We start from the raw sequence: 25,411 nt of genomic DNA, 5'->3' as shown, positions 1-25,411 counted from the left end.
TATAGTCAAATAAGCCGAACTTCACTCTAATATTTAGCAATTCGCTCTGCGCGGGATACGCGTATTGCGTACGATAAATTTCACAAAGATAAGAAACGTCAGGGTCTGTTAACGAAGAAATGCATAGCTTGTATCGAGTAGTTCGAGATTGGCGGCCTATGCCGCTTTTCCGCACCAAAAAAAGCGTAGAACAGTATAACATATAATATGGAGCAGTGCGAAAATTTCACTCAAGCCATGAAAACGTTTTGAATCGTTGAAACCAAACAGGTTTGAAATCGACAACAACTTACAGTGCTGCGTTGTAGACTTTCTTTCAAAATTAAAAAAAAAAAAAAAAAAAGCAACATGCTTAGATGCCCAGAATATTTTTTTTAGCTCTAAGGATACTTGATTGGCAGGGAACGAATCTAATAAAATTGCTTTGTCCTCTTCGGAATAGTCCTTTTTGATCCTTAAAAAAATCTGTCAACTGAAACAGAAATCTGATGCAAAAAATGTCTCTTGCTTTTTTGTTATAATGAACTGTAGTAAAGCCTAATGATCTGGTTAGTTATCATCTAGCCAATTCTATTTGATACTGTTTGCATCACGAAACACTGGACGGCGACCGCTGATAAGCAGCATTTCAATTTCTCCAAAGCGTATTAGAGTCAATAAACGTTACAAATAGATACGACTTCCGCTGCTTCCCAATCTTGCTACAGGCGTTTCCTCCATGTCCCATGTGAAGGAGGGTCCAAAACAATAAGTGTGTTTGCTCCTTGACCAGCTATATAGAAATCTAGCTATATTTATGCCATTTCTTGCGGATCTATAAAATATCGTGCTTTCCCGTGTACCGCACATGAGGATTGGATAGACAGCTTGCGAAGTATTGAAGCTCCAAAATGTCGTGTTAAAGCGATACCAGCTTGATAATAATTACAGCGCAATTATTTTTCCATCGTTTTGGATCGCCTTTTGTGCTGTTAGGGATCATTTTAAAGGGGTGTATTGCTTCAATCTTACGCAAGCCTTGCATTGCACATAGAATACACACTCGGGAGCTTTCTCTAGCTTTTGTTTTTGTCGTTTGCAGCAAGCTGCGCATTACCGGTTGATGAACTTCTTAAAGAATATCCACAGTATGTAAACAATATATTGCTTAAATATTGTGCTTTCTATTTCGGACAATATAGATACGGGTCTGCGTTGCCGGACGCAACAATTTTATGTATTTACTGAAGAACGTGCTATTCAAAAGGTACCCCCCTCGTATCTTCGAACCCACGTGTTATAAAAATGAAAGTATATGTAGCGAAATGATTTTTTAGAATCTGGTAGTTTCTTCGAGATTCTCTAAAACTCAAGCAATTCTATATTTTATTTTTTATTACGAAGTTAGTTGAAGTAATGTCAATTTTTATGTTATAATTTTTATTTCTAACTCAAGTAGATGCTTAATTTCTTAGACATCCGAAAGCACGCGGTCACAGGCCCTGTTCTTTGACAGGGTTTAGAAGAACATTATTTTTAAGCGTTTTTTTTCCCAAAAATATCCTATATTAGCTCGTTGTAACCGTAAAGAAGATCAATTCTATGAACCATCTGACAATCAATGCCATTTCTTTAACCTGCTATAAGTATCGAAAAGTAACAAAGAAAACGGGTCAAAATTGTATACTTTGTATCATTCATAGTGAATTCGTGTATGCGTTCCGTAGCGTGCAAGAACTTCACGACTGGCGCCGATAGGTGGCTAGAGTGTTGCACTGGTTCACTTAACCTAATATTCCAAACGTAGGGTAGAGTATTTAACCTTGACCTTGTTACGAAGACGGGTATTGAGCACTGTAAACTGATGTTCGAATTGAATTAGTGCCCGGCTGCGCTGTTCTTGTGGCCGACTAAAAAGAAGTCCCGGCTCTATTTCGAATTCACTAAATGTTTAGTGTACATTGAGAGTATACGCCATTGTAGGACGTAGTCGTATGTCGGGGAAAAACGTATTATTTACAGCCATCTTAGAGGCACCTTGTTTTAGAGACGTTACACAATGTGAACAAGCATAAGGCGTTGCCCATAAATAGCCTACGAACTCCATGAAGCGTCAGTGCAATAAAGAACTTAGCTCGACACTTCTCTTACAAGTTGTGTTATTTCAACATCGTGGAACCGTGTTATACAAATAACCATTCGTACTATTCATTGTTGTTTGAAATACTAGCAGTATTTATTATCTACTACTACGACAGCTCTGAAAGAGATAGAACGCGTTTTTCGACCAAGTTTTACTGATCAATGTTCATTTGACGCATGTATCTCGATGCGCATGAAAGTTGATATTGAAGAGTGTTGACGTCTCGACTAACGTATAAAATTATTTTTACATATTCAAGTTCACGTCGTCAAATAACAGCATCGGTTGAAAAGATTCAAGAAATCGGATCGTAGCGAGCCGTCATTAGTTGGATTAAGCACACAGTAAAATATTGTTAACTAACTATCACAGTGGGAGACGCAGTAGGAAAGCGGCAAACTATGAAACGAAATTTCATTCAGGCTATGACAAAACTCTGCCCAGTACCAAAGATCGACGGCATTTTTGGTACAGACTTGCCACATGGTACTTTGATTTATACAATGCACTGTAAAAAGATTATATATATATATATGTAGTGATGGGGTGCGCGCTATATCTAATTTGCCGCAAGCAAGAACGAAGGCTATCGTAATGGTGACGATTATTACAATGACCAAGGTGGCTGCGAGGGTGGAGGAGGAAGCACTAGAGGTAAAGATGGGAGCAGTCAAGCTGGCGTTGCTCGTGGCGGAAGAAACAATCGTCAAATGAACCAGAAGTGCAATGGAGAAAATCGAGGCGCAAATAACAAATATGGAAGAAGAAGAAGCGACGATGACAACGACGATTACGTTTATTTTGCCAGTCATAGCGACAGGGGTGGAAAAAACGGCGGCAACCAAAAAAAACGCTGGGAGCGGTAGATGTGGAGGAGGAGATCAAACACAGAAAGAACGAGGACGTGGAGGCCATGTCAACGATGGCGGCGGAAGAGGAGGAGGTGAAGGCGGAAGGGGGAGCGAGAGGTGCTGGGAACGGAGGTGGTGAGACCGGCAGGGGGAGGTAGTAAAAGTTACTATAGCGGTAGTAGAGGAGTTAGTGAAAGGGGATATAGTGGCGGAGGTAGTGAAAGCAGAGATGGTGGTAATTACGGGAACGGTGGTAGAAGCAGAAGGGGTGTAGGTAGTGGTGGAAGGCGAAGAAGGAAGTGGGAGTAATAATGACGAAGGTGAACAAGGAGGTGTTGGAAACTATGAAAAGATGATGACGGAGGCAGAGGCGGAGGAGGTAGTCGGGGAGGTAGAGGTGGAGGGGTGGTAGGGTAGTAGAGGCGGAGGGGGTGGTAGGGGAAGTAGACGCAAAGGGGTGGTAGGGGAGGCAGAGGCGAAAGAGGAGATTGCAACTACGACGGGAGCGGTAATAGAGAAGAAAGCGTGCCTCACAGAAGAAATTATGAGGATGATGGGGACGGAGGTGGTAGTGGTCACGGTAATAATAATAACGATAGCGGAAACGGTAGTAGTTACGTAAGCGGAGATGGTAACAATGGCGATGGTAGTGGCAACGGAAGCAATGGTGCTAGGAAAGGCGGTGGAAATGGATACGGTGAAAATAATAATGAGGGTAATCGCAACGGAGTAAACTATAGAAATAATGGAGGGGGAGAAGGCGGAGGCAGTGGTGGTAACTGTAGAGATAATAAAGGCCAGAACAACAATGGCGGAGATAGAGATGGTGATGGAAATAGAAGAAGCAATGGTGATTGCGGTTAGGGAAATGGAGGCGGTAGTAATGAGGCCAATGGAAATAGAGAAAAGGCCATGCTGGAAGTGCTGGTGGTGTAAGCGGGGGCAGTAGCTGTAATGGAAATGGTTGAAAAAATGGCAATAATGGGCGCGGCGGAGGAGAAGGAGGAGGAGGAGGTAGTAGGGCACAATGGGGGTAAAAGAAACCACTATCGAAGAAGCGTCAGAGGCGGCAACGGTCGAAAAAATCGCTTCTTCAACGAATCAAATAACGGACGAGACGGCTCATAGGATGCCTTTGCTGGTCGAGGAGGGAACTTTGATGGCAGCAACAGCAACGGCGGTGAAATTTCGTAAACTCCTATAGTTATATTTACTAGTCATGATACCCGCAGGCCGTTAGTACTTGGACCAGCCGTGGTTCATACGCATCCGGGGGCGCCCCTCCAAAGCAGCCCCGAAATAATTAAAGCCTAAACCGGCACAACACTTAAAAGCGGACCCCTCAGCGGCGCTAATAAAGTCACCGCTAGCGCTTGTTACGGCGAACGCATATTTAGCAACAGGTGGCCACAGTCCGACTAAACGCCAGAGCGATGGCATAGGGTCGGAACTTCATTCAGTGAAGTCCTCATAAAACCGTTCAAATCGCGAAATTGAAAGCTCGGTTAACGACTGGTTATATGGCGGCCAGTACAATTGTTCTAAACTGCAGTTGAAAAGCAGATGTGCACAGGGACATCAAGCGTATTAAGTAAAAGGGTGTTCCATACAAACAAGTCGTGTTTGAGGTTCTCTATTCCATCGGCATACGTGCCTTTAACGCCAAAGGTTAGGTGGACGGATCAACAGCAGATTTCACGAGACGGCGACTTTCCAGAACTGTCAAAACTAGTTTTAACCGCAACTGGAGTGCATAGTTGTAGATGATTTAAGAAAAAATTCGTCGACGTACCGCAATAAGTGTTGTCATTGTGTTGGTAAATAGACGAACAAATTTGGAAACATCAAAATCAATGAAAAGGGGGTGGGAAGTAATGGAGTGCTTTAAGTCTAAAAAAATAAAGCTAGAATTACGCAGTGAAATTCGTATTAGAGATAGATAAAGTTCGCACAATTAATAAATGCTGAACTGAAAACACGTACTACTACTACTGAAACGTCGTATCTAAAAACTTCGGATATCGGAAATAAAAGATTGTCGTTATAGCGTATTGGTCCTGTTTATCGTATACTACAAACAGTAGAAAATGCAGTAAAAAACGAATTAGATTCTAATTTATCGTATTATATACCTCCCCCTACCCCCCTCTTTAGGATGTTCTCTCACTAAATTTCTTTACTTTTTCCTGTTAGAGATGTTCAAATTTGGTGCCGGATAATGCATTCAGCCAAATTGTAAGGCCCTCGTTATTGCTAAACGTATTGTCGCTAACTGAACTTTCGTAATCGGCAAAACGGTGATCCGCAGTAACAAGGTTTGGAATGTATGGTGACCGCAAAAGACCTCCCACTCAAGATCTTACCAGTCGGCCGCCATATAATAGTAAAGCCTTTGTTAAGCGAGACTAGAAGTACCGGTATTATGCCTGAGAACAGAAATAATGAAAATAAATTAACATACAACTAGCTTAGAACTGCATCACACTGAAACATTCAGTTTGATGTGTCCTAGAAACATTGTAATAAAACCGTTCCCCATTAACCATAATAGTGAAATGTGTTTAGTGCATGTGCAGTAGCCCTCTGACGTTAAGTTGTATGTATCGTTTGTTCACTTAACATACAAAACACGAATTGTATTGCAAACGTTTGATGCTGTTTTTGTTTGTAAACGTAGTGTGTGAGAACGCAGCTTGGCTTTTGTATTTGATTAGGTGATTTCCCAAAAGACGATTTGCCGCTACGGTTTGAATTTGCTATTTTACGCGATCGATGCTTCACGAAGTGATAAGTGCGACCTCTATCAATCGCATGATTAGCATCGTTTATACATATTTACTTACTTTTCTCTAATCCCTGCAATTCACTAGGAATTACAATCCCAAAAAGGTTTAGTAATTATGATATGACTACATTATTCTTAGTTTAGTTCTAGTTTGCAAGAAATGTGTGGTAAAGGCAATCAGTTTTCCATATTGACCTATTTTTAGGATAGACCAAAGAACCCATGAAGCGTTTTATTTTAAAGAGGTATCTAGTCCTGTTTCTCTGACACCTGTCTGCGTATTTGTCTGTTCATGCCATTCGTTTTTCCTTTTTTCTCTCTTTGTTCGGGGTCCTTTCCCATTTCTCAATCTACCCCGTTATCTTTGCGCAACCCTATAGCAGTTTTCCCCTGTTGTTTAATAGTTAGACCTTCTTTGCCAGTGGCGGCCTGTCTGGCCTTCTCCTGGCAAAAGCAGCAGTTTCTCATAAGCCGGATGAAGCAGGAACGACGTATATTTAATAAAAATATCTAGGACCATAGAATACGTACTGTACAGTAATACATGGTGTATGATTACCGTACGCCTGATCATACAATATGTTGTATATATATGTGATGACTCACACACGTACGTAACGGAGACGTACATACAAACGTATGTGAGAAATGCGGATAAGATTGAGAAGTTTGCAAATATATATACTATCGATTCCAGCGACAATAACAGCACTCGTAAACGAGCTGTATGGATAGCAGTAGAATATAGATAGGACCATTAGTAGTCAGTATTCACCAAATAATAAACGATAAGTTTCGGGAAAACCTTTCTGGATGAACACTCGAGAAAGAGAAACCGTCCTTGTAGTACTGCTTCTGCTGCCACTGCCGGCATCTGATCTCCGAACAAGCAGACGGAGGAAATGTCAAGGTCCACGGGGGCGAAGGGCGGTAGACGTCTAGAAAACTGGAGCAGAAGAACGAATAAGAGGTAACGTCGCCCGGCGATATCGCCTCGAATCTTGCCTGGCTCAAGCGAGGGAGTAACAAAAGAACAGGCCGCCCCTCCAAGGACATTCGCCTACCCTGACCCACTGCAGGATCTACCGCCTGGTTAGATAGACTAGCTGCTCCGCAAGGCTCCAGCGGCTCGAACAACGCTATGCTGCCGCAAAGCGATAGACCGCTCGCGTACAGTGCCTAGTAGCACAAGCAAAAATACGGAAGTCAGACATAGGCCAGGCCAGCACAGCGTAGCGTGCCATCGCTTGTAAGAAAAAGGTTTATGGCAAATTGGACGAAGAAGTTGCGCTCTGTTCCCCAGTACCTGTACGATATTAACGTCTATATGGCCGTCTTTGCAGACGTATCCTTCCGTTGTCTCTGTCCTGTGCGGTGAATTCAGTTGTCGTCGTTTCTTTTGTGACATCTACTGGCAAACGCAACACCGATGAGAATATAAATGCAGTGGTAAAAAACCGATCTACAACCGCCGACGGATAAGAGACTAGCAGGATCGTACACCAACAAAAACCAATGAGAACTTGAAGATATCAGGCAAGTCTGAAATTTGAGGGTTGTCGAGATCCAAAAAGATGTACTCCCTGATATGCGTATCTATCAGAGTCATTTTAGACTCCCGACGAGATCAGGTGAATGAAACAGCATTGTGCAGAAAACCAACTAACATTGTTAGTCATCCTATAAGCACTTTGTACGTATATATGTATGCGCCTAACGAAGTACGCACTCTATCGTATACTAATTTGAGAACTAAATGCCTTGTTATTATTTGATACAATGCAGGCATTCCTCCTTTACAAAACTATGCACATAGATCAATAAGCGGTAGCTAAAATCCAAAATTAATTAGTCGTTCAACGTTAACAACAAAGACATATCAAATGGTTGAAACAATCTATTGATTATAAAACAAATATTTTTAGAGCAGTTCGAAAACGAATCAACGATCCTGAACATTTAACAGATAGGCTCAATGTATACAATTTTGAGCGCACTCGGAAATAAGGGTCCTGTAATCTTCTGCGGAACAGAGGAACTAAACGCGGTCAGTTCGTATCTGGTGCCGCCCACATAGGTAACTTTAAAAAATCTGCGTCATCCTACTCTATAGAATCCAATGCTATATGTACATATATAGTGTGTGGTCCGCTTTCGCATTGTACCTACTTAGCAGACGCGAACCGACTATACTCAAATCGGTTATTCCGCAGAACATTACAGGGTTCTATTTCCGAATCATCTTTTGGCCGCTACTTCAAGTGTTGAAATTTGTAGTTTATATCTTACTGTTTTAAATATTCAGAATCCTCGACTTTGGTTGATTCTGGAACCTACAGGATGCTGACTATGGAAACTGCAGAACGCATTAGGTGTGCACGTCAACCGTAGACTTAAAAATCAAATTTATTCAAAACAAACCGACCATAATCCGCTTCGTGTCTCTGCAGAACTTGACATCTTAATGTAAATATTCCTTTCGAAAATCCAAATATTGGCGCTGATGTCAAAATGGCCAGCGTTGATTACGTTACAAACAGGGAGTTTCTAATTGGGGCACCCTTTCACACTAGCCAAGTTCAGACAATTCCTTCAGGGCACTGCCAGTTGTAATGCTCTGCATAATTATTTAACACGCACATCTTGAATTCCGGGTGCTATCATGTGAACTATTTTAAATTACGTAATCTCGCTATTTCCTTACCCATAAGACAACTGTGGATTTTCCTATGGCCTATTGCTACACTAGCAATTTTTCAGCCAATGCGTATTCTCACGTGCCTATATTTTCGTCGTATTTAGCATTGCGTCTTTGTCGTTTGTCAGCGATCATACGTTTTAAATAAAAACTCCAAATTGATTGGGTGAATATAGGGAGCTATCACAGGGGGTCGAACCGCATGATTAAAGCGAGTTAGCGGGGAGGTTCGACACAGCTTTGCTGGTAATGGCAAAACTGGTATAGTATGGCTTCTGCGTTGGCTAGTGCTGCTATGTCTCGGTCACCGCTGCTGTTAAAGACATCGTGATCGTCGTCCTGTTTTTCTCGTTTAAGGGCCAGCACTCGAAGGATTAGCCACCATGGCTGCTAGGCCAAGCACCAATGACAAGCAAGTAGGATGACCAAAGGCCGTGGCCGACTGGGGCCACCAGCTAGAAATGGCGACGTTGGAAACGCCACAGACACCTTTTTAATGGAGCAGTGTATGGCTCAGCCGTGCGCTTACGTCGTCCTGTCCAAGGAATTGCTGTCGAAGTTTCATTTAGAGCAGCGAATGAACAAGCAGAAGAAAGAAAGTGGACGGGCCATCTGCTGGAGCAAAGTCGCAGCGGATAGGAGGAGCGTCTATGAAGAAACTGGTGCAGCATGCCGTTGCCCCATAACTGCTGAACCACCAGAAATAGGAAAGCAAAAAAAAAGCTGGACGAAGCCTCGAAGCATGAACGGTTTTACCGCATGAGACGTACAGGCGGCAACAGTGGCTGTTATTTGACGTCATAGGAAACCAACCGCATGCGACGAGAGTAAAAACTATTACCACTTACTATCATTGTTACATACACACATACATAGAATCCGGTAGAGATAAAACGACGAGAAATAGACACTGCAAGAGATAAGAGGGCAGCGCGATATAGTAGACAGGCAATGATACCAGTACACAGATGGTGGCAAACGTTGACACTGTCTACAGAAAGCCAGCAAAAGAACAGGATAGGGAAGAATAGGAATGGGAACCAGAGCGTCACCAGAGAGAAGGCGCTACCGCCTAAGCAAAAGAGACGGAAGTTAAAGCCGTATACGAAAAAAAACAGAGGATAGGACCGACGAGACCGGGCCACCAGGATTGACATCTAGTAAAAGGCAGACAAGGAAAACGAGAGAAAGGAAGGACGTCAAGCTCCTCATAACCTCATCTCGGACAATGGCCCCTCATGCCGGCGAATCGAGCTCCAATATATTCATTAGGATCTTATAGGGTCATAACAGCAACCAGCTGTCAATAACCGCGAACCTACCAAGTCCACTCTGGATCCAATTGTGAATTGTGCTACCAATGGCAGCCGTGCATATTCTGTTTTCAATATTTAGGTATCCAATATATGCCGGAGTTGATATGTTGGACTGAATGGTATATTCAGTTTGAAGTTACCATTCGCATTGAATATGTAATATGATGATGTTGCATTTTCGTAGCTATCCGGAAAAAAATTCGTGAATACAATTATTTCGCCATACATTTAGCGTTTGGTTGCAGATTTTTTGAGGAGAGAGCGAAATAATTTCCGTTAAGAGGGTTTAACTAAAAAATGATGAGTAATCTATGGGTCACATCTATGCTTCCCTAGAATTGTTCGGTGTAATCTAGTAGCCTAGCCCTATCTGTGCTATGTTCCTAGCTCATTCGGACGCTTCAGTAAAAACTAACACAATAACCAGCACAATTACTTGTCCACAAAGATTTTTTTCAGAGCATCTTTGATGCTTGACTACAGCTTAGCTCAGTATTCCAGGCATCCTAGAGCTTCGCGCTTGAAAAATTCCAAGACATACAAAGGAAGTCAGTTTAGCAAAGCTGCTCTGCCCGGTTGTTTCCTCTAATTTGCTCTGTCCAGTGTACAACACTTGCCTAAAGTAAACCTGTCATCTTTCGGCACTAAGACGCTGGATCATCATGAGATTCAAAAAGCTTTTATAGGAAGCCTAGTCACAGAGAACTGCTTTGTTTATATAAGATCATTTCCTTCGTGGTACGTTTATAAAATTGCAGGATACAGGTGTTCCCGGAACCGTCACCTTGAAAATCGGCTTCACAGCGAATGGTCTCAATACCTGTTATTGAGTAATGTTCCATTATCCCCGAAAAACCCAGTAGAAAGCTCAGCTCAGCAGTTAGCTTTGTCGGTGGGTCAAATTCCGGTAGGAAGACTTCGAGGTAACCAATTGGCTCACCGGCCATTCGGCCAACGGTCCTCTTTTGTCCATTACATTTCTCTCTTTTTCTATGCCCAACCTTTTGTCCGTCTCTCGCCGAGTTCCAATTCTTGATCTCTCGTTGGAGACTAAAAAGACTGCCCCGCTGGAGCCAAAGTTGTTTGTTTGACCAGCACGGCTAATGTGGATGGCGACCATCTTCCAACGTTAACCTTAGGTCGATCTCATTGACCGACAAACCCGTTCGATAGACAGGCAGGAGGCGGTTGAGAAGGCTCCCCTTGAGTGGAACTGTCCTACAAGAAGAGCCAGCCAGCCAGCCAGCCAGCCAGCCAAGCAGCAGGCAGACAGCGCTCGTTCGACCTTCTCCATCGCGGCTTCAGCGACCAAAGAAGGCAAGTTATCGACTGCACCTAAGTGCCTATTAGATCCTCAACTAGCCAAACTCTCTCGAACGGCCAAGGACGCAAACGCTAGCCTCTTTCACGGGGACAAATAGGATACCCCACATGAAGTCGCATTGTGCCCTAAGAAGCCTTGCTCGGGAGCCTGCGGCGTCACTGCCAACGCTCAGGAGGCAAGCCAAGAAGCGCAACTTACCCTTTTAAAACCCCACCGCTGCCCCATTTTTCAGGCCCCGGCGCAACTAATGCCCACCGCCCCCACAACTGTTCTGATCATCGTTCGCCATTGACATCGCAACCATCCAAGTGCTTTATACATATAGAATCAGCGTCAAGGGACGGTAGATGTGGAACACTGCAAGATAAGAAATCCTGTAAACGTATCCACGAAAGCAGGGTGGGCAAATGGGAACAGAGAAAGGCTTGAAAATATACGAGACCGAAGAATTACTTCTACGGTTTAAACTTAACAGCAACCAAGCACTTGCTATAATTAGTAGTTGAGGTTACTACACGTGTTAAAGCTTTGTTGGCCTTGGAAGTCATTTTAATTTAAGCGTTTTTACAGTTCAGCGCACGTGCTGTTAACAACCAAAGTAGCTTTAGAATGAACTGAACTTCCGTATGGACCGGCTCTATGGAGCACACGTTCTTCGGAAGCTTTTCAATTGAATGAAGAGAAATCCGAATACTAAATGACAAGAAAAAATTTTACCTGACATAGGGCCTTCCAAACATGAAATTGTCTTCTTTAAAACTAAACTATATCCGTCCCGCAAGGCTAACGCTGTCATCTATAAAAGAAATGCGGTATTAGACCGATACACAGCAATATAAACGTCACCTAAGTTTAATATGTGTCACTTAAATGTTCAATAAAACTCTAGCTGCCATTAAGAATTGTTGTTAAAATGTCAAAAATTTGCATTTTAGCACGCTCTGAGTCACTTCTCTACGGGAACAATTGATTGTTTCATGTACTCTACTAGGGTATTAGAGGAAATAATGCAATTTAGCTTCGTGAAAAAGCCTTTTCAGAGAGACATATTATAGAAGAGGGAACAAGGTGTTGTCGCAGAAACTTTCGATTTCGAACATAGCCGTGACTAGGGAAATGACGCGATATTTTCAGGCAAAATTTAAAGTCAAGAAATGATCAGAATTTACTTACCTATCGTTGCTTATCTAAGTGTCGAGGATAAAATTATATTATTTTGCCTGCACGAAAATGCATTATTCTGCGATTATTATTGTAGATAAAATGAGAAGAAAGGCTATGCAGTCGCTATACAGTAGATCGTAAATGTAACGGCAGTAGCGAGTGCTCGTTTTCTAAAACAGCTGCAGCACTTGAGTACTGCAAATATATTAATGAGAATTAGCAGTCATTGCCATTTTACACACGTAATGTATAATATATGTTCAGTCAAACATGTTAAAAACAAATCTTCCACGCTTCACACAAAACAAGAGCTCCAATTAGGCAGGCTAGCAATGACTTTTAAAAAACAATTAGATTTTGGGCTACATGCTGTGGCACTTTTCTCTTTAGGTACTTTATGTTGCAATTTCTTACAGAATATCCGCGACACGCTTCTGAATAGCTCGCGGTATTGAGAAACGTTCATGCAACCTTTTTCGAGTTGTCTGACGCCGGTTGGTTCACGCACACAAGTACTATACCTTCGTCGTTGGCTGTGGCTTTGGCTGCAATCTCAGTTTCGACGGAATCTTAGGAGACACTCTGTGTGCAAAACGAAGCGCGGCACCGAAAATTCTACAGAGCTCTGAATTACCTGGGGGGCAGTGGCGCATGGGCTGTGACTGAGTCGGAAGGTGCTGCTTTTTTACGCGGTGGCTAGTTTTCGGCCGTCGGCTCGTCGTTATGTCGGCCTAAATTGATTTTTCGCCAAGACGAACTCACCAAGACTTGCGTGAGAGACAGACAGCGATATAGAAAGAAAACCGTATGCAGCTAAGAAACGAGACCATGCCTAAAATTCCAGGAGCATCCTAGCCTTGGTAGTGGTCCTCGGGGTCCTCCGTTTCCCCTAGGTCCAACTTCAGGCGTATCGTCTCTCACTGTTCGCCTCACTCAAAGTCAGGAGCTAACTCGTGCCGGCACCCGTCAGTTTCCGTATGGACCTTCCGCACTCTACTCGTTGCGTATCTTGCAGCTCTATTGGATTTGATTTTCTGTAGGGCGACACTCGCTTCGTTCAAGGCGTCGCCAATAGCTTCAGTATTCGGCCACCATTGAAAAGAGACGTGCTTGCCGCTGTCGTCAATCGGAACATAAGCCACAAGATGCCTGAGTCTTCAATACGATACTGCTGTACAAAGGTGTCTGCTTTTCTGGAGACCACCAGTGCGCAAACAGCAAAGATTCGACTTTACCGACCGGGTTATTCGACGGCTTCGTTTTGCACTTCTACCCGAGAATCATGCACAGCCACCGGGTTTTTGGGGAGTACGGCCACCGAACTTCTATGGCCCACTACATCAGGATCGAACGTAACCGGTAACGAAACTCGTTCCGGCTGTAAAGGCAGCCAAACGAACGGAATGCGAAGAAGGCTCATAGCGACTCCCGCATATACCTTGGACTTTTCGCATAGACACCTACTTGATGTACGGGAAGCAACGGGATACAATTCACTACCCTTACATTAGGACGAAAAGAAGTCGTAAGTAACATTCTGCAGCGGCTCTATGGCTTTAGCGACAACAGTAAAAAATGACGTCGTGCCGCTAAAACGAATGAACGGGTCAGTACAGAGAGCGACATTAAGATACGACACACACACATTAACATAGAGCATAGCATACTAAACCCCATGTTCTTTGCCGTCTTTAAAGAGAAGGAATACACAAACAGGGGTATTTTGCACTTCATGGAGACTCTTGCGAATAAAAAAAACTCATAAATCAAGACTACTTTCCAATCACCGTAGTCAAATAACACAAGTATACGTGTAGTAGCATGTAACAATAAAACAATCAGGAGCTGAAATTTGCGCCAGAATATTAGATAGGCACCCGCTAGAAGAGGCATAGCCGTTAAAATGTGACAAACCACAGTTCAATGTAGGATGAAAACTTTTCAAGTTTCGATAGCTGCTTCGGCTTTCTGGAAGGATACTCATGATGATATTTACCTTCTTACATTTTCTATTTCCATCGTCCGGTGGCCGCAACGTTGACCAATGCAGTCTAGAGTTGCATGCCCGCTTTGAACACAGCCTGGTTGCCAATGAATAAATCACCCACTTTGATGGTATGCCGGCCGTCATACTAGATCAAGTAGGCAAGAACAGGCATCGACCGAAACCACACGCGCTCGTCCATTGCTCCCCATTCGAGCAAGTTCTGTTGCTGCTCAAATAAGATGCATCAGCGTCCTGTAACGGAGAGTAGCAGTGACGCTCTATTTAAACGTCACACAGCGTCGCGTGACAGCTTGTGTCCTCCCCCCGGTTCATTCTTTCCTCTTTGGCAGTACTTGTGCGATTTCTGGCCGTTTTGCTCTCTACATAGGGGCGTCAACAGTAGCGGTCGTCCTAGTTCTGTTCTACTGCCGCTGCTCCTACTATTGGTCCTATCCAGACGGAATCATCGAAGCTCGGTTATATGTCTATCTCTTGCTTTCCTTTTTTCAATCTTTTGTGATGTCTCTTTTTTTCGTTCGTTTTCTCCATTTTGCCGTTCGCTGTTCGTCAGTAACCGTTCCATCCACTTCTCGGGCTTCGATCCTACTCTTTTCTCCGCGCGTGCATCGTTCTGTTTTTTTCGCGTCCTCATTCAACACGCGCTTCAGCGGCTTGTCCGTTCGGACTCTTTGTGGACGCTGTCGTTTTGGTGTTGTTGATGTTGCTGTTGTGCTTTCCTAGAAGAGGTGAATCGACTAGTCAAGTTATCGACGAGAAAGGCCCACAACGGTGTCTCTTCATTTCAGCTAGCTTGCTTACTATTTTCAGTCGCTGCCCCACCAGCATTCGTCTAACACGCCATCTGATGTATGATGATGACGAGGTGTGCGCTGGTTGTGGCAGCAGGAGCGGCAGCAACAGCCGTAGCAGCCAGCTCAATAATAAAAGCTATAGAGGCTACTTTTTTCTGGTGCTGGAAACTATTCTATTGTCTTGCTTGTCTGAGGAGGCATTCGGGGTACGAATTTCGTCCATTTTCTGGCCAGCCCCGGCAAAGGTTTTTCGCTTTGCTCAGGATTCTCGATTGTATGGGTGGGATTTTTCACTGTGTGACTCTGCTCGTTTGGTTTTCTAGAGCTTCTTCTTTTCGACTGAGTTAAAAAAGAGCTTTTGGCAGCTTCTTTATTTCATTCTTTTTGCCTATCCTTTCACTTCCTGTCTTCAATGAAAAAGTAAAGTGTATGTGTGATTGCACGGAGTGTGATTTGAGCGTGCTCGCAAGAACCGTACAAGAGCTGATTTTCTTCGTTCGGCCGTCATCATCGCCAGCTGCTCAGGATGGATCTTAGTTTTGAGTTACCATTTCAAAGAAAAGGCTTGCAAAACTAACCATTATAAGCAAGACTGTTTGGTTTCGTCCTGACTGCGTTTTCACAGCACAGGCGTCAGCCTGCACTGAACATTATTCCAGTAAGCTAAGCAGAATGTTTCGTTTTTTTCCCAATATTGATGATAAAATAGAAATAGGCAAACATTTGAAAAAAAAAACTGCATCATTCACACTTAACCCGGTGTGATTTAGCAGATTTTTCAGTTGCTCATATTTTACGGCCTAGTGGACTATTAACCTGTTTTTTTATGACGTAATGAGAGTGTCCTTGCATGTTGATTGTCCAGTTGCAACAGAAGCGGACCGGTTTCTGCTAAAGTTTAGGATAACGGTTTTTATGCTAGTTAGTTTTATTAAGGACCACCATAGCATAATTAGCGAGCCAGTCTTCTGGGATTGGCATCGATTCCCCCTGAGGCAGGGACCACAGCAAAGATTTCACAGGTGGCAAATAGGATCACAAACCTCCTCAGTTGTTCTAGTTTACTGTCACATACGCCAGAAGTTGTTGACACCGTGTCTAACAACTGACTAGCTGAGTTGGGTAGCAGGACCCTGCATGTCTAACGCAGTTAACTGACGTTCCTCTTGCAGAACCCTTCTATTTACCATGCAAGAATTCTAGGACTTTGCAAAAGTGTCTCGAATGACGTAGGTGGCTATCTAAATTGCTTCAATATTGTTAGACTAGGGCATGTGGCTAGCCTTGAGATGGATGGAAGATACAAACTCAAAACACGATGTACCAGTAGACGTGCATTTCGACGTATGTAGAAAACATTTTTTTTTTTTGTTTACAGCTGAACCCTTTTTTTTGGCAAAGGGTAGACGTGCACAGTCATCTATTTATGATTTATTTATTTACAGGGTACAATGAAGTGCAGTTAGTGCCTTTAAAACTGGTTCGACATACGTCAGGCGAACTAGTTATATACTCAGTGGACTTGGGTAGTCATCAGAGTTCGAATTGTTATTTCACCTATAATTCTGTGAAGAGACATATAACAAAGTTCGTCCAGTAAATTGGCTTTACAAAACACCGTAGTAGAAACAATCTTAAAAGGGCCTAAAGCTTTAAATACTTAAATATTTGAAGACCAGCTCTATTGCACAGCTAATTTGTAAATAAAGAAATTAATAAATATAAATGTGCGTACATACGTTCCTGGAAATATTGCGCTTCTTTGACAACTGCTCTACACTGTATACCGTCCGATGCCTCAATGTACGTCTTCACTAGCTAAATTAATGGTTGCCATACTTTTGGACTAGTAGGTACATTTTGGTATCACGAAGCCTTCGTACACGTTAATAATGTCATTTGGCTTTTTCGTAATAAAATACTCAAAAACCGTGTTTATATGTACAATAGTAAATTCCAAAATATTGATTATACGTTCGTTAAAATTTGAGTTGACATTTTATGTCTAGAGCGTCCCATAATGGACATTTTTAAAACTTTCAGACATACCCTATACTATAATGTTTTTTTTTCAGGTACATAAACAGTATGAATTGAATAGTAGACAGCCATTATGAAACTGCTTTGTACATTTATCGATCATATATGCGTCATACGATATGTTTTTTATGATGTAAGTAAAGGCTTGTGGAGGACATGTAGTAATAACTCACGGCTGGAAAATAACGGATTCCTCTGTTTTCGAGGACTCATAACTGGGTTGTAATATATTTTCAGTGTCAGCACCAAAACAGATTTTTTTTTATTGCATTATGCAACATTTATCCGAATCAGGCTATACGGATAACTCGGAGTTTTTGTGTTATCTTCAGAACCGTCTGCCACCAGCCTTGCATCAAGGTCATCGTCTTGACGACTGCAAAAGTTTACTTGCCAGGTTTCACTCAAGCTGTTTGATTTGCAGGGAACATGGCATAGGCGGACACAGACGTTTTTATCAAGCTCATTCCTGCGAGGATTACATCGACTTAAAAGAGGCAAAATCAACCTTGTAATTAATTGAGGTTATAGAAATATCCTACTGCAAGTGTTTTGTAAGCAGATGACCAACTCACCGCTTTTAGGGCTATTATGGCTTGCTTCCTTTCTCAGATGTTTAAGCTTATTTAATAAAATGGGCACTTGAAAGCACTATAACTTGAACGTAGTATTATGGGAAAACTGTCAGTTGCAGACGGATCGCAACCGTAATCTGTCACCTATCGACTACGTTTTGCCAAAAACCGTAAAAGCACATTGCAAATACACGACGACGAGTATTGCCCGTGAAAACGGATACTTCATATACCACGAACTACATAAGTTGTTCACTGGTGCCGTCAATTACGATCTATTAATGTTTACTTCAAGGAAGCTTCGTGATCAAATAGAAAGGTTCATATCTTGATTCATACCGGCATCTTCAAGTACAAGTTTACAAAAATTGATCTTTTTTTCAGATTTCGTTCCAGGTACTCTTGGCGCAAATATCTATAATATATATATATATATATATAAACTTTATCTTTATATATATAAACTTTAGAAATATGCTTTATAATGAAATTAACCTAGTAAGAGACTTTTTTTTCACAAGCTTTCAAGGGAAAGTATGACGTTCTTCCTTTAAACCCATATGTTGGTTCATACATTCGAAACGTTTTGTTTCCATAATCGTAATTTAAGCACTACGAAACTACTTTATGCATCACATGTCCATAAAGCCATATAAGTCAGCTCACACATAACTGGAATAATATATGTAAAATACGTAGAAAAAAGTATTTTCAAATTTCAAAAAAATCTACGCTATATAAATTAACATCTAATGTGTTATCCCATTGTTTTAATTGACCATTAGATCTGTGTGTCCGGATGTGACATTGTAAAAAAATGAAAAGCGCTATATTTTGCTGAAGTAGTTATTTTCATTCTCGGAATAGGGATTTTCAGTCTCGCTATTACCCCTTGCACCCAATTTTGATTGTTTAACTCAAGCCTTAACGTGGTTAATTGTTCGGAACAAGTGTTAACAAGGTACCTTAGCAACGGAAGATCTTAATCTTCAGCAAATCGTACTCCAGGCTGAAGTATCATTGTGCCTACATCAATCATCTGGGTTACCTGTTGCAAAGAAATTATGATGCAATTCATGATAGCAATATTTTTACAGGGATGATCCTGTAAGCATCTAGTAAAGCCTTAAAGACACTGGTACGCGATGATCTTACCCGTTCGTGTGCGATCGTATTAGATTTATCGACTCGTTTTGGGAAGTAAGTATTACTGATATGCTTAGTATTCGCTTTGCCGAACACTGAGTATAGATAAATGGAGGCAAGTGAAGAATTAACCAATTTTCCCTTTAAAATTGTAGCTAAGATCTGTGGTGCTCGTTGCAGGCGTAAATGGGGATCGAAAAAAAGAATAAAGGAGCGATGGCTCTAGTTAAGCTAATAAACCAAAATGGGCAGCTTTCTAATTCCGCTCTGTTAGAACAGTGATATTTTTTTTTTATCAGCAGCTCTTATATGTCACGTCTTAGCCCAGTTTTAACATGATGTATTTGAACAAAGCGACGCTTCTAAACTGCAGATTTTTCCTCAGCTTTCTGCCTACGGCTGTATCTAAACAAAAAAAAGCAGATACTTCAACGAAGTGTTTCGCATGCGGCGGAAATGCTGTTCCTAGCATTCATATTTGTTCACTTATATTGATATCCTGTCTAGTAACTGCAACTACAACTTTTACTCTGTATCAGAGCCACTAAGTACCATTTTCGAAGTATTCCTTTTATAATCCATAAATATAATTTTAATGGTTATTACAAGTATTATTTAGTGGTCTACACCGATATTAACAGGTGTGAACCTTTTAGGGTGTCGCTTAAATAGAACTCATACAAAAAATTCCACGAGAGTTACATTTTGGGCTGATAGAAGGCCAAAGTTACTGAAAATACAAAGACTTAGAGCGATTAAAAAGTTAAAAAATGCAAAAAAGTCGTAAACGGAGTTACTGTTCGAGCTTATTTGAACGATCCAATATTCTTCTGCCTTAAGCAGACGTTAATTTCTGTATCTAAACCTTAGATATATTAAAAATTGACACTTAGGCCATGCTAGTGAACTTTTGAAATCAAAACTCTAGTGAGGACCGCCTGTTCAGAAAAACCTTTCGCAGACTTTTTCTTTTTGAATCTACGAGAAAATTGACGATAACATAAACTGCCGATTTTAAATTAAACCGGAAGTTAATTATTTTAAGCGGGTTTTTCGAGTGCGAAAAGATCGGATGATAACTGATCTATACCCCAATCCAAGGTTTGTTATTTTATTCTAGAAAAAACTGTTTGGAAACAAATCTTCATTGAGAAAAGTGTGACTCTGCCCTCCGTACCCGGTCCCAATCGGCCTCAGTTCAAAGTTGCCTGTGCTGCCAAGTGAACTTCGCCCTTGCTTGGGCCCCGATCAAGTTTGTGAGCTTTAGCGACCTTCTTTCCTTCACAGTATCCAGCAAGCGTCGTCCATAGTAAATGCTGCCGTTTCTCAGCTCCACACGCAGCAAATCAGCGGTTGACTCTTGTCTGGGGCCGAGTCCTGAATGCTCGTCAGCCAGCTTGCAACGTAATTGTACTACGAAAATGCTAGACTTAAGGAGTAGGGTAGCAGGCCATGGACACCACCCTTGCGTTCAGCCTCCTTTAGAGAAGAGTCGTCGATAAAGGAAACAATCACGACCCCGACAGGACAACAACCCTGCATCGTCCCGTCAAGTCGAACTGTTGCTACTTTTAATTAGGGACGGTGCTACACTCACAGACACATCCACGCAAACGCAGTGGCAGCAGCCTTCGCCCGACCAGCCGCCGCTGCCGCTTTGTCCAGAGCTAACATGGCATCAGGCAGTTGCAAAGAAGAGAGAGATGCAGAAGCGACAACGAAAACCGACGTTAGTCAAAGTGAGAGGGAAAGTCAGACAGAAGAAAAGCCTCGATAGATAGAGCCCTGTAGGCTGCTGCTCCTGAAGTTGTAGCAGCAGCAACGCTGGTAGTGGATGGCGGCTCGTCAGCCCGCGCGGAAGGATACAGCCCAAACGGGACCGCAGGTCCAACAGGGTGATCAGGACATTGGCGTGTGACAGTAGTGATATAGCAGAACACTCCTTTTCTCCTGGAAAACACGCAGTCACAAGCACACAGCTATACAAAGAGCCTTGTTTTCTTTCGACAAGTACATCCCATTCAAGTAGCAACTAGCTGTAACCGACTTCTAGAAGCTTCGTAGAGCGGATAAGTCTATGATTGCAACACCGAGGTGCGGCACTGAAAACAAGCAAAACATCTGTGTAGTAGATTGCGAGTCAGCAATTTAAGCCAGTTCTTGCAGTCTAAGCAAGCTGATGTCAAAATACATCTTGTCGAAAAGTGTTTATTCGAATCGGGCTTGAACGTTTGATCTGTCTGAATAGTCCCTGTGGAGGAGGGCCTAGGCTTGCTCGTGGGTCTCGACAAATGGCGTCTCTTTCGCCTTGCTTCCAGTCGACATCTTTCTCCATTCGAGTTTGCGCACCAGTATCGTTTCTTCGGTAGCCGTCATCGTCGATTCCAGACAGCACTTGAGCAGCTGAGGAAAACCTTTCTAAGAAAACGATTTCAATTATGCTCATAGCCCATTCAATACGTAATACTATGGACAATCGAGTTTAAGCCTGTATTCTGCTGTGTGTCCTTTCCGGAGTTATTGTCTTCAGAAGCTGGAAGCTAATATGCTGCCAACACCATCCCACACACTGCCATCGTCAAGCACTACCATCTCTATGGCATTTGCTATGCATAAACGTGATAGAAATGCGCGACGGATCACCGCGCTACTATCAGTGACTAGGGGATAAGGTCGGGTATCTAAACGCCACGCCTCCTACTGCATATCGACGCTATGCCATCGTCGGCGAAAGACATTTTGATGGGGGGCGTTAGAAATGCCGAAGTTAAAAGTTGTTAGTGTCGTCGATGGGTGGCTTGTCGGAGAATAGGCCAGATTGAGTAAACTCGACTGTTTGAGCTCTTATCGAATTAGCTACTTCAGAAAGACAACGATGCGAGACCTGCAGTGCATGAGGATTGATTTGTCAGTAAAGTGGAGGCCAGTTATCTTGAAACATTCGATTTAGTGCCTGTCTTGTCACATGCACTTTGCAAGAATTCAACACAAAGACCGTCGGCCAGTTAGGTCTTGAATTAGGCTCAGTGAGTGGCAGCCTTTGGGTAAGATTGGCTGGCTAGCTGGCTTGGCCCACGCCAACGCAAGACCGACCTGGCTATAATTCGAATTCGAATAATGATGTAGAGAGAGAAAAGAATGAGCTCATTCTGCCAGTGGCTCTGTCTATAGGGTCAAATGAAGCTCGGGTAAGGCAGAGAGTGTAAACGAAGGGCTTGCTGCATGTAAACTCTCTTCGCATGGCTAGCCGCGCTTAGTAGCTTAATAGCGTAACCCTACCGTTTCCCTGTCGCGTTCCCTTGAAGGCGTGGGACTTGTCGCACGGGTAGGGGGATGATATTCACGTCTGTTTCGTTGTCATCGTCATTTTCTGTATAGAAGAGCCTCGGATGAAGAGAAAAGATCGAGGAGTACGTTGGGGCCAGGAAAAACCTATAGTGGGAAACCAAGTTGAGTCGAATCCATTCCAATTATCGCAGGCCAGCTTAGTGGCAAAATCACTGTATAGTAAGAAAGATATGAAACACCAATCTGGCGTCTGAGAATGAACGAGCTCCGCAGGGAAGAAGTGAGATAAAAGGCAGAAGAACAGAAATAAAGAGAGCTAACCGGATGCGCTTTGCTTGCTTGAGTGATGGCTATTCAGCTATGCTATTGTATCCAAGGCATGTTCGGTTTTAGCAATATAGCTGAGACCACTGACAATAGGCCGATTAGGCCATAAAGATGTAAAGAATCAACTATGTTCTATTTGACTAGAAACCATCCTCTAGATAATAATTGAGGGTTTACAAAAAGCGGGTTACATTTCCGAAGGTTTCTGTCGCACTGTGATAATTGTGTTGCTTTAGTATAAATGACTGTGCTATCGTATTCATTGACGTTACTATTTTGTAGATTCGTGCAAATCTCTTCCAACTTGAACAGATCAGCTACTGAAAGTACAAATTTCTACGGAATCTAAAATAAAAAAGTAAACTAATGTTATTTATCGATGTTGTTTACCGTTACCGTATTCAGGGTAAAACTGTGTGTGGATATTTAGCATACCTCTCAAAATACGACGCGCTTGTATGCGTCTATGAAGCACTTCAAAGAAGACAGCAACAGTTCCTATTGTGGCTGCTTCTACAGAGTGAATGAGGACTAAACGTCATTCAATCGAGCCATTTCTGGTGATGGAGGTACAGTTTGAACTCTATGGCTTAATTCAAGCTTTTCCTCGCTGCGTTCTCCCTTAACTGCGCATGTTGGTCAGAACACCAAACGGCAGAATTTTTTGTTCAGCGATGAAACCGTGTTAGTATTATCGCGTCATTCAAGAGTTCTATCGCCCATAGTTGTCACTTCTTTCTACCTGTTATGTTCTGTTGTGTTAGACACTACTTCTTTCGCTTGGACCATCGGCGTTTTAATGAAGTATATTGCATAACGTATCTAAAGGTAAACATTCTGTTTAGTGGAAACGCGAAAATCCCTGTTGGCTGCATCCCACCATATGTAGGAATAGTGTTATCTTACTAGTAGTAAGTGGAAAAATAGTAGAGAACATTCGTTTCCGTTTCCTATACATATGGTGATACACTCGATCTTGTATATAAGACTGGGTCGCTTGTGTTTGTGTTTACGACAAGCGGCGTGAGGGACGTCGCTCTTGGGACGCGATTCTCGAAGACATTATGATGGCTTAGCATGTTTTGCCACCGGTGTCAACGGTCTGATGAGCCCAAGCCTAAACTAAGCTCAGGACGACTACATACAACGGTAAAGACACAATGTATGAACTGTGGAAACGAACTTAGTCTAGTTTTATGTGATACTGGTACAAACAGTAACAGCAACTAGACTGTTACTGGTAGTGTGCTTTGATATGAACTTACGTTATTTAAAAAAACACATTTTTTGCCTAGGTAAAGGATATATATTATGAATCTGCTACTTGATATATACCTTCTCGATTCCCAATTGAGCTCTCCTTTCAGCTTTAGCGACCCCTACTGGGCAACCCTTGCAACGACCCCAGTAGCGACTGGAGTCGTTGCAAGGGTTGCTGCTACGACAACTGTTACTATAAGTACTAATTAGACATCATAGATTAAGTTGCGCTGTTAGCTAAGCGGGAAATCTGCGCGATGGTCTCTGCAAGCGAATGATGCGGGACTCAGCACTTTCGTAGCGTGCTTCATGCAAGGCCTTTCTGAAAACAGTTCCTGTTACCTTGAATGCATGCCAGTGTATGGACCTGTCACGCATGGAAACGTTCTGGGCGCTTGGACGTAGGAGGATCATGGCCTTTTTCGTCGCTGTCAAAGAGCGATTTAACTGAAACGCAAGGGGAATATATGGGATAAATGTAGAAATACTTGAAGAGCAAATTCGCTGAAATACATTGTCTGCATAACCTTGTTGGATTGAATGGGTTAGACGACGCTGCTGGGGGCAGGTAGGACGATGTAGCTGGTTCCTGTAGGCGTAGCAGGAAGCTATTAAGGGTATACAACAAGTGAACTGCAGCTCCCTGTTGACAGCGAATGGTCAAACCCCTATGTAGGCATATTAATTTCGGAAACTGCTTATGGGTGTTCAGGGCTACGTGCGTTCAGCCATGTCGGCGTCGACAACGCCGTAGGCGATAGCCAAGCAGTGTAGAAACATTTCAGCAAGTTCGCTTCGCGGGACAAGCCTAATTCGATTAGGATCAACCCATGAGATAACAAAGAAAGCGAAGAATAGAAGAAGGAAGAAAATGAACTAACCAAATAATTTTCAGATAGACCATAATTACCATAATCTAGTTAAACTTTTAATTGTGAGCTTACATGAATAACGGACAATTGTCATCTCCGGAATAAATTTATATGGGACAAAAAGAAAAGGATATCCTTATATATATATATATATATATATATATATATATATATAAAGCATCTCTATACTGAGACCATGAGGGGTTTCTATTGCTTGTTCCATAGGACTGAATTTATTTCGACAATATAGGGTAGCAATATCAGTTGTACCATTCATGGTTCCTCGCCACCTCAGTTCTGCATGTTTTCTATGTATGTAACGTGATAAATGAAAGTGTAAGTATCTTACATGGTTAGCACTTTGCGTTTTCTTATAGTTCTACTGAACGGTTCTGGTAGAATTCGTGGACAATGTCGGTCCGCTCATGTTGTTGCATACAGGGCCGGGACCTTGCTCCTTCTTTTTATTTGCTCTTCATTTTTTTACCAACTTACTCCGCTTCTTTGAAACTAGACCGCATAGATCTCTCATTCTCTGCTGTCAATCCTATGTGTGCAGTTTGTTTAGGTTTGTCGTTTTTTCCAGCAACGATGGCACATTAACGACAGTGAAGACCACACCGATCACATAACTGTTAAACTAACACATCAGTAGTTCTGACAGGTTATTTAATAGGGTTACACCAGAACCTAGGGGTTTAGTGGGGAATGTTTCCACCTATAGTCACCCCCCGCATATTCCGGCTGGCGTTTAGAGGATTGTTCAAAACCCCTGCAGTATTCACTCAAATAAAATACTGCGCCTTCCTATAGCCAACAGGTATTGGGCGGCTAACTGACCCAT

The 25,411-nt window shown here is 42.5% G+C and overlaps 1 long non-coding RNA gene across 1 annotated transcript in view; it reads right to left on the bottom strand.

Annotated features, from left to right (window-relative positions):
- The window catches only part of LOC147756578 (uncharacterized), a 55,541-nt gene extending 41,081 nt beyond the window's left edge, over positions 1–14,460 (bottom strand). Inside the window, exon 1 of the long non-coding RNA XR_015323533.1 lies at positions 14,257–14,460. This is a non-coding gene — a long non-coding RNA (uncharacterized LOC147756578). The remainder of the gene's footprint in view (positions 1–14,256) is intronic.
- Between the last annotated feature and the right edge of the window lie 10,951 nt (positions 14,461–25,411).

This window comes from Varroa destructor, unplaced genomic scaffold (genome assembly GCF_002443255.2).
Source record: "Varroa destructor unplaced genomic scaffold, Vdes_3.0 BEIS01000003.1, whole genome shotgun sequence".
NCBI lineage: Eukaryota > Metazoa > Arthropoda > Arachnida > Mesostigmata > Varroidae > Varroa > Varroa destructor.
Note: the sequence above shows the minus strand (reverse complement) of the source record. Positions and strands in the feature narration are given on the sequence as shown.